Genomic DNA, 7,988 nt, shown 5'->3' on the forward strand with positions numbered 1-7,988 from the left:
ACTGTATGCTAGTGGTAGGGGTAAAATAGTCCCCAGTTACCAGTTGAAAGATACCGATGACGGTTACCTGTTAAAAGATACCGATGACAGTTACCGATTGAATGACACCGATGGTAGTTACTGATTGAAAGATACTGATGGCGGTTACCGGTTGAAAGATATCGATGATGGATACCAGTTGAAAGATACCGATGGCAGTTACCGGTTGAAAGATACCGACAATATTATATGGTATGCAGTATGATGAGGGAACTCACTAAGCTTTGTGCTTATGGTTTTTGGTTTGGTTTCAGGTACCTCTTCGTCAAATGGGAAGGAGCCGGCGGTGTAGCAGCGCATCACACCCACATATGGTTTCCGCATTGGGTTTCTGAGATTGTACTCTGATTTTATTACTTTCGATGATATGGCTTTCAGACACATTGTTATGACTTTTATAAATTGATATGACATTGGCAATGTTTGCTAAACTATGTTATGAATTACTTAATTAAAAATTAACTTTTTAGCCTTGATTTTTGGGGTGTTACAAGTTGATATCAAAGCCCTGGTTTGAGGGATAAGCACACACCCTCGGGGGTGTCTGGTCTCAAACCGAGGGACTAAAAAGATTTTTTTTTTCAAGGAAGACAGTTTCTAAAATTTTTAAGTTAATGAATTTTGAGAAAAGACAAGGTGTGTGATGCGTACGACCGACCGGGCTCAACTAGGTTTTCCCCAAGATATCGATACTTGTAATGTTATGTGTATGATTCACGATTCTGAGAACTGCATGCTAGATTAGGGCTAGGGATCTAAAGGGATGCCTTGTATGCCTGATATATGATTCTGAGAACTACATGCTAGAGTAGGGATAAGGATCTAGAGGATACCTTGTATGCCTGATGTATGAGCTGTATGATAGGAATTTTTAGTGAGCGGTAGGATAGCCTGGTTAGGTTATGCCTGATGTGGTTACTCAACGCACGGATGCTGCTTTCTTTGTGCTTAAGGGGTCCTGGCTAACTTTAACTAACCAGTCAGCGGATATTTAACAGTATTTGCATGCTAGTTAGGGAAGGGAAGCAGGGACTCCTAGTGAAGCTGATGGTGGAGAGTAGGTCGGAGAGTGCCATAGGAAAGCCTAGGACAAGATTGGTAGCAAAACGTATCGGTAGGGTCATGATCCGCGGGCATTTTAAGTGACGTACTCGACGAGTCAGGAGACTGACTCGGCGAGTAGGTGCTGTTTGAGGGAAACCCTGAATTCGAGGGTTTTGTACCCTATTTAAATGCCTTATTGCACACTCCATTGTCGCTTATGCTCCCATAACACCTCTTATCGAAACCCTAGCTGCTTTGAGTGATCTAAGGCCATTTTTGGTGCATTTTGGTGGATTATGAAGCTTGAAAGGAGGAAGGAAGCTTGGGAGTTCGAGTTGAGGCTTGGAGATCCAGAGATCTTGTTCCATTTCCAGCTCATTCAACGTAAAATGCGACTTTCTTGGTCTTCCATGTATGTATTTATACATAGGGATTGGATTTTAAGGATATTTAGGGTTTTTAAGCCATTTTTAGAATTGCAAAAGGGCATTTGGGGTTTTGACTTTAGATCTGGGCCATTGGAGGGGTCTCAGGGAATAAAGGTGCCAACTTTACAGCCATGAGAGCCCCATACATCTTGTGGAGCACCTTTTATGGGTTTTTGAGCCAAAGACCCAATGCATGTGCACCAAGTTTGGAACTTTACGTATAAAATGGAAATTAGGAGGCCACATCTATAGTTTTGGTGTGTTAAGACCCATTTAAATTGACTACATAGTAATGGTCAAGGATGGACTCACCGAATTTTTCTTGGGACTCGGCGAGTCGAGGCGTAATGACCACCAAATCCATTCTGAGAATAGACCAGTTGTTAGGGAGGAAAGTCCCGTAGATGTTTAGACGTGAAAAAGGACCTAAGATTCATGGGACTCGACGAGTGTATGAACACAGTCGGTGACTCCAAGGCAATCTCCCAACCTTTGAAGATGGACTCGACAAGTTGTTCTACAAATCGGCGAGTCATAGTTTGGGCATGTTCTTATGAGGGAGATGAACTTGCCGAGTAGAAGGAAGAACTCGGCGAGTCGGATGGAGAGGGTCCCGATGGTTTGAATAAAGGAAAAATCAGCGAGTTCTCGCTATACTCGACGAGTGGAGTCGAGGTTGTATCGGATTAGTGGAGAATGGAATAGGCGAGTTGGCGGGCCAACTCGGCGAGTCAGGTCAACTGGATGTTGAATTTAACTGGTTAAGGCATTGACCCTGGTTAGGGTTGCATGTTCTGTTTGATTACTTGAGAATTGTCATGTAGGGATTGAGGAGTCGGAGAAAGTCAATCTTCGTATAGGGGACGGTTCAGACACCAAATGACATCGAGGTGAGTTACCTTCCAGTATGGGTAGGTCTAAGGCCACAATCTCGACCCACCAACAGGGTATTGAGTAGATAATTGTATTTATGATAATTATCTTGGTTTGGTTATGTGAATTTAGTCATGAGATATGCTTGCGTGATATGATATCTATGTCAGTGGTAGCGACAAGGAATAGTCTTTCCCTAGCATTGGTCGTTAGTACCAAGGGGTAGGTCAGTACTTAATATGCCTAACTGTATGATTATATCTAGCTACTGTATGCTAGTGGTAGGGGTAAAATAGTCCCCAGTTACCGGTTCAAAGATAATGATGGCGGTTACCTATTGAAAGATACCGATGACAGTTACCGATTGAATGACACCGATGGTAGTTATCGATTGAAAGATACCGATGGCGGTTACCGGATGAAAGATACCGATGATAGATACCAGTTGAAAGATACTGATGGCAGTTACCGGTTGAAAGATACCGACAATATTATATGGTATGCAGTATGATGAGGGAACTCACTAAGCTTTGTGCTTATGGTTTTTGGTTTGGTTTCAGGTACCTCTTCGTCAAAGGGGAAGGAGCCGGCAGTGTAGCAGCGCATCATACCCACATATGGTTTCCGCATTGGGTTTCTAAGATTGTACTCTGATTTTATTACTTTCGGTGATATGGCTTTCAGACACATTGTTATGACTTTTATAAATTGATATGACATTGGCAATGTTTGCTAAACTATGTTATGAATTACTTAATTAAAAATTAACTTTTTAGCCTTGATTTTTGGGATGTTACAAGTTGGTATCAAAGCCCTGGTTTGAGGGATAAGCACACACCCTCGGGGGTGTCTGGTCTCAAACCGAGGGACTAAAAGGATTTTTTTTTTCAAGGAAGACAGTTTCTAAAATTTTTAAGTTAATGAATTTTGAGAAAAGACAAGGTGTGTGATGCGTGCGACCGACCGGGCTCAACTAGGTTTTCCCCAAGATATCGATACTTGTTATGTTATGTGTATGATTCACGATTCTGAGAACTGCATGCTAGATTAGGGCTAGGGATCTAGAGGGATGCCTTGTATGCCTGATATATGATTCTGAGAACTACATGCTAGAGTAGGGATAAGGATCTAGAGGATACCTTGTATGCCTGATGTATGAGCTGTATGATAGGAATTTTTAGTAAGCGGTAGGATAGCCTGGTTAGGTTATGCCTGATGTGGTTACTCAACGCACGGATGCTGCTTTCTTTATGCTTAAGGGGTCCTGGCTAACTTTAACTAACTAGTCAGCGGATATTTAACAGTATTTGCATGCTAGTTAGGGAAGGGAAGCAGAGACTCCTAGTGCAGCTGATGGTGGAGAGTAGTTTGGAGAGTGCCATAGGAAAGCCTAGGACAAGATTGGTAGCAAAACGTATCGGTAGGGTCATGATCCGCGGGCATTTTAAGTGACCTACTCGATGAGTAGGGAGACTGACTCGGCGAGTAGGTGCTGTTTGAGGGAAACCCTAAATTCGAGGGTTTTGCACCCTATTTAGACGCATTTTTCCACACTCCATTGTCGCTTATGCTCCCATAACACCTCTTATCGAGACCCTAGCTGCTTTGAGTGATCTAAGGCCATTTTTGGTGCATTTTGGTGGATTATGAAGCTTGAAAGGAGGAAGGAAGCTTGGGAGTTCGAGTCGAGGCTTGGAGATCCAAAGATATTGTTCCATTTCCAGCTCATTCAAGGTAAAATGCGCCTTTCTTGGTCTTCCATGTATGTATTTATCCTTATGGATTGGATTTTGAGGATCTTTAGGGTTTTTAAGCCATTTTTAGAATTGAAAAAGGGCATTTGGGGTTTTGACTTTAGATCTCGGCAATTGGAGGGGTCTCAGGGAATAAAGGTGCCAACTTTACAGCCATGAGAGCCCCATGCATCTTGTGGAGCACCTTTTATGGCTTTTTGAGCCAAAGACCCAATGCATGTGCACCAAGTTTAGAACTTTACGTATAAACTGGACATTAGGAGGCCACATCTATAGTTTTGGTCTGTTAAGACCCATTTAAATTGACTGCATAGTAATGGTCAAGAATGGACTCGCCGAATTTTTCTTGGGACTCGGCGAGTCGAGGCGTAATGACCACCAAATCCATTCTGAGAATAGACCAGTTGTTAGGGAGGAAAGTCTTGTAGATGTTTAGACGTGAAAAAGGACCTAAGAATCATGGGACTCGACGAGTGTATGAACATACTCGGCGACTCCAAGGCAATCTGCCAACCTTTGAAGATGGACTCAACAAGTTGTTCTACAAATCGGCGAGTCATAGTCTGGACATGTTCTTTTAAGGGAGACGAACTAGCCCAGTTGAAGGAAGAACTCGGCGAGTCGGATGGAGAGGGTCCCGATGGTTTGAATAAAGGAAATATCAGCGAGTTCTCGCTATACTCGACGAGTGGAGTCGAGGTTGTATCGGATTAGTGGAGAATGGATTAGGCGAGTTGGCGGGCCAACTCGGCGAGTCAGGTCAACTGGATGTTGAAATTAACTGGTTAAGGCATTGACCCTGGTTAGGGTTGCATGTTCTGTTTGATTACTTGAGAATTGTCATTTAGGGATTGAGGAGTCAGAGAAAGTCAATCTTCGCATAGGGGACGGTTCAGACACCAAATGACATCGAGGTGAGTTACCTTCCAGTACGGGTAGGTCTAAGGCCACAATCTCGACCCACCAACAGGGTATTGAGTAGATAATTGTATTTATGATAATTATCTTGGTTTGGTTATGTGAATTTAGTCATGAGATATGCTTGCGTGATATGATATCTGTGTCAGTGGTAGCGACAAGGAATAGTCTTTCCCTGACATTGGTTGTTAGGACCAAGGGGTAGGTCAGTACTCGATATGCCTAACTGTATGTTTATATCTAGCTACTGTATGCTAGTGGTAGGGGTAAAATAGTCCCCAGTTACCGGTTGAAAGATAACGATGGCGGTTACCTGTTGAAAGATACCGATGACAGTTACCGATTGAATGGCACCGATGGTAGTTACCGATTGAAAGATACCGATGACGGTTACCGGTTGAAAGATACCGATGATAGATACCAGTTGAAAAATACGGATGGCAGTAACCGGTTGAAAGATACCAACAATATTATATGGTATGCAGTATGATGGGGGAACTCACTAAGCTTTGTGCTTATGGTTTTTGGTTTGGTTTCAGGTACCTCTTCGTCAAAGGGGAAGGAGCCGGCGATGTAGCAGCGCATCACACGCACACATGGTTTCCACATTGGATTTCTGAGATTGTACTCTGATTGTATTACTTTCGATGATATGGCTTTCAGATACATTGTTATGAATTTTATAAATTAATATGACATTGGCAATGTTTGCTAAACTATGTTATGAATTACTTAATTAAACATTAACTTTTTAGCCTTGATTTTTGGGATATTACAAGTTGGTATCAAAGCCTTGGTTTGAGGGATAAGCACACACCCTCGGGGGTGTCTGGTCTCAAACCGAGGGACTAAAAAGATTTTTTTTTTCAAGGAAGACAGTTTCTAAAATTTTTAAGTTAATGAATTTTGAGAAAAGACAAGGTGTGTGATGTGTACGACCGACCGGGCTCAACTAGGTTTTCCCCAAGATACCGATACTTGTTATGTTATATGTATGATTCACGATTCTGAGAACTGCATGCTAGATTAGGGCTAGGGATCTAGAGGGATGCCTTGTATTCCTGATATATGATTCTGAGAACTACATGCTAGAGTAGGGATAAGGATCTAGAGGATACCTTGTATGCCTGATGTATGAGCTGTATGATTGGAATTTTTAGTGAGCGGTAGGATAGCCTGGTTAGGTTATGCCTGATGTGGTTACTCAACGCACGGATGCTGCTTTCTTTGTGCTTAAGGGGTCCTGGCTAACTTTAACTAACTAGTCAGCGGATATTTAACAGTATTTGCATGCTAGTTAGGGAAGGGAAGCAGGGACTCCTAGTGCAGCTGATGGTGGAGAGTAGGTCGGAGAGTGCCATAGGAAAGCCTAGGACAAGATTGGTAGCAAAAGGTATCGGTAGGGTCATGATCCGCGGGCATTTTAAGTGACCTACTCGACGAGTCGGGAGACTGACTCGGCGAGTAGGTGCTGTTCGAGGGAAACCTTAAATTCGAGGGTTTTGCACCCTATTTAAACGCCTTATTGCACACTCCATTGTTGCTTATGCTCCCATAACACCTCTAATCGAAACCCTAGCTGCTTTGAGTGATCTAAGGCCATTTTTGGTGCATTTTGGTGGATTATGAAGCTTGAAACGAGGAAGGAAGCTTGGGAGTTCGAGTTGAGGCTTGGAGATCCAGAGATCTTTTTCCATTTCCAGCTCATTAAACGTAAAATGCGCCTTTCTTGGTCTTCCATGTATGTATTTATCCTTAGGGATTGGATTTTGAGGATCTTTATGTTTTTTAAGGTATTTTTACAATTGCAAAATGGCATTTGGGGTTTTGACTTTAGATCTGGGCCATTGGAGGGGTCTCAGAGCATAAAGGTGGCAACTTTATGGCCATGAGTGCCCCATGCATCTTGTGGAGCACCTTTTATGGCTTTTTGAGCCAAAGACCCAATGCATGTGCACCATGTTTGGAACTTTACGTATAAAATGGACATTAGGAGGCCACATCTACAGTTTTGGTGTGTTAAGACTCATTTAAATTGACTGCATAGTACTGGTCAAGGATGGACTCGCCGAATTGTTCTTGGGACTTGGGGAGTCAAGACTTAATGACCACCAAATCCATTCTGAGAATAGACCAGTTGTTAGGGAGGAAAGTCCCGTAGATGTTTAGACGTGAAAAAGGACCTAAGAATCATGGGACTCGACGAGTGTATGAACACAGTCGGCGACTCCAAGGCAATCTCCCAACCTTTGAAGATGGACTCGATACGTTTTTCTACAAATCGGCGAGTCATAGTCTGGATATGTTCTTATGAGGGAGATGAACTCGCCGTGTTGAAGGAAGAACTCGGCGAGTCGGATGGAGAGGGTCCCGATGGTTTGAATAAAGAAAAACTCAGCGAGTTCTCGCTAGACTCGACGAGTGGAGTCGAGGTTGTATCGGACTAGTGGAGAATGGACTAGGCGAGTTGGCGGGCCAATCAGTGAGTCAGGTCAATTGGATGTTGAATTTGACTGGTTAAGGCATTGAACCTGGTTAGGGTTGTAGTTCTGTTTGATGACTTGAGAATTGTCATGTAGGGATTGAGGAGTCGGGGAAAGTTAATCTTTGCCCAGAGGACAGTTCAGACACTAAATGACATCGAGGTGAGTTACCTTCCAGTATGGGTAGGTCTAAGGCCACTATGTCGACCCACCAACAGGGTATTGAGTAGATAATTGTATTTATCATAATTATCATGGTTTGGTTATGTGAATTTGGTCATGAGATATGCTTGCGTGATATGATATATGTGTCAGTGGTAGCGACAAAGAATAGTCTTTCCATGACATTGGTCGTTAGGACCAAGGGGTAGGTCAGTACTCGATATGCCTAACTGTGTGTTTATATCTTGCTACTGTATGCTAGTGGTAGGGGTGAAATAGTCCCCAGT

Source organism: Lactuca saligna, chromosome 3, assembly GCF_052625555.1.
Source record: "Lactuca saligna cultivar CGN05327 chromosome 3, ASM5262555v1, whole genome shotgun sequence".
Classification (NCBI taxonomy): domain Eukaryota; kingdom Viridiplantae; phylum Streptophyta; class Magnoliopsida; order Asterales; family Asteraceae; genus Lactuca; species Lactuca saligna.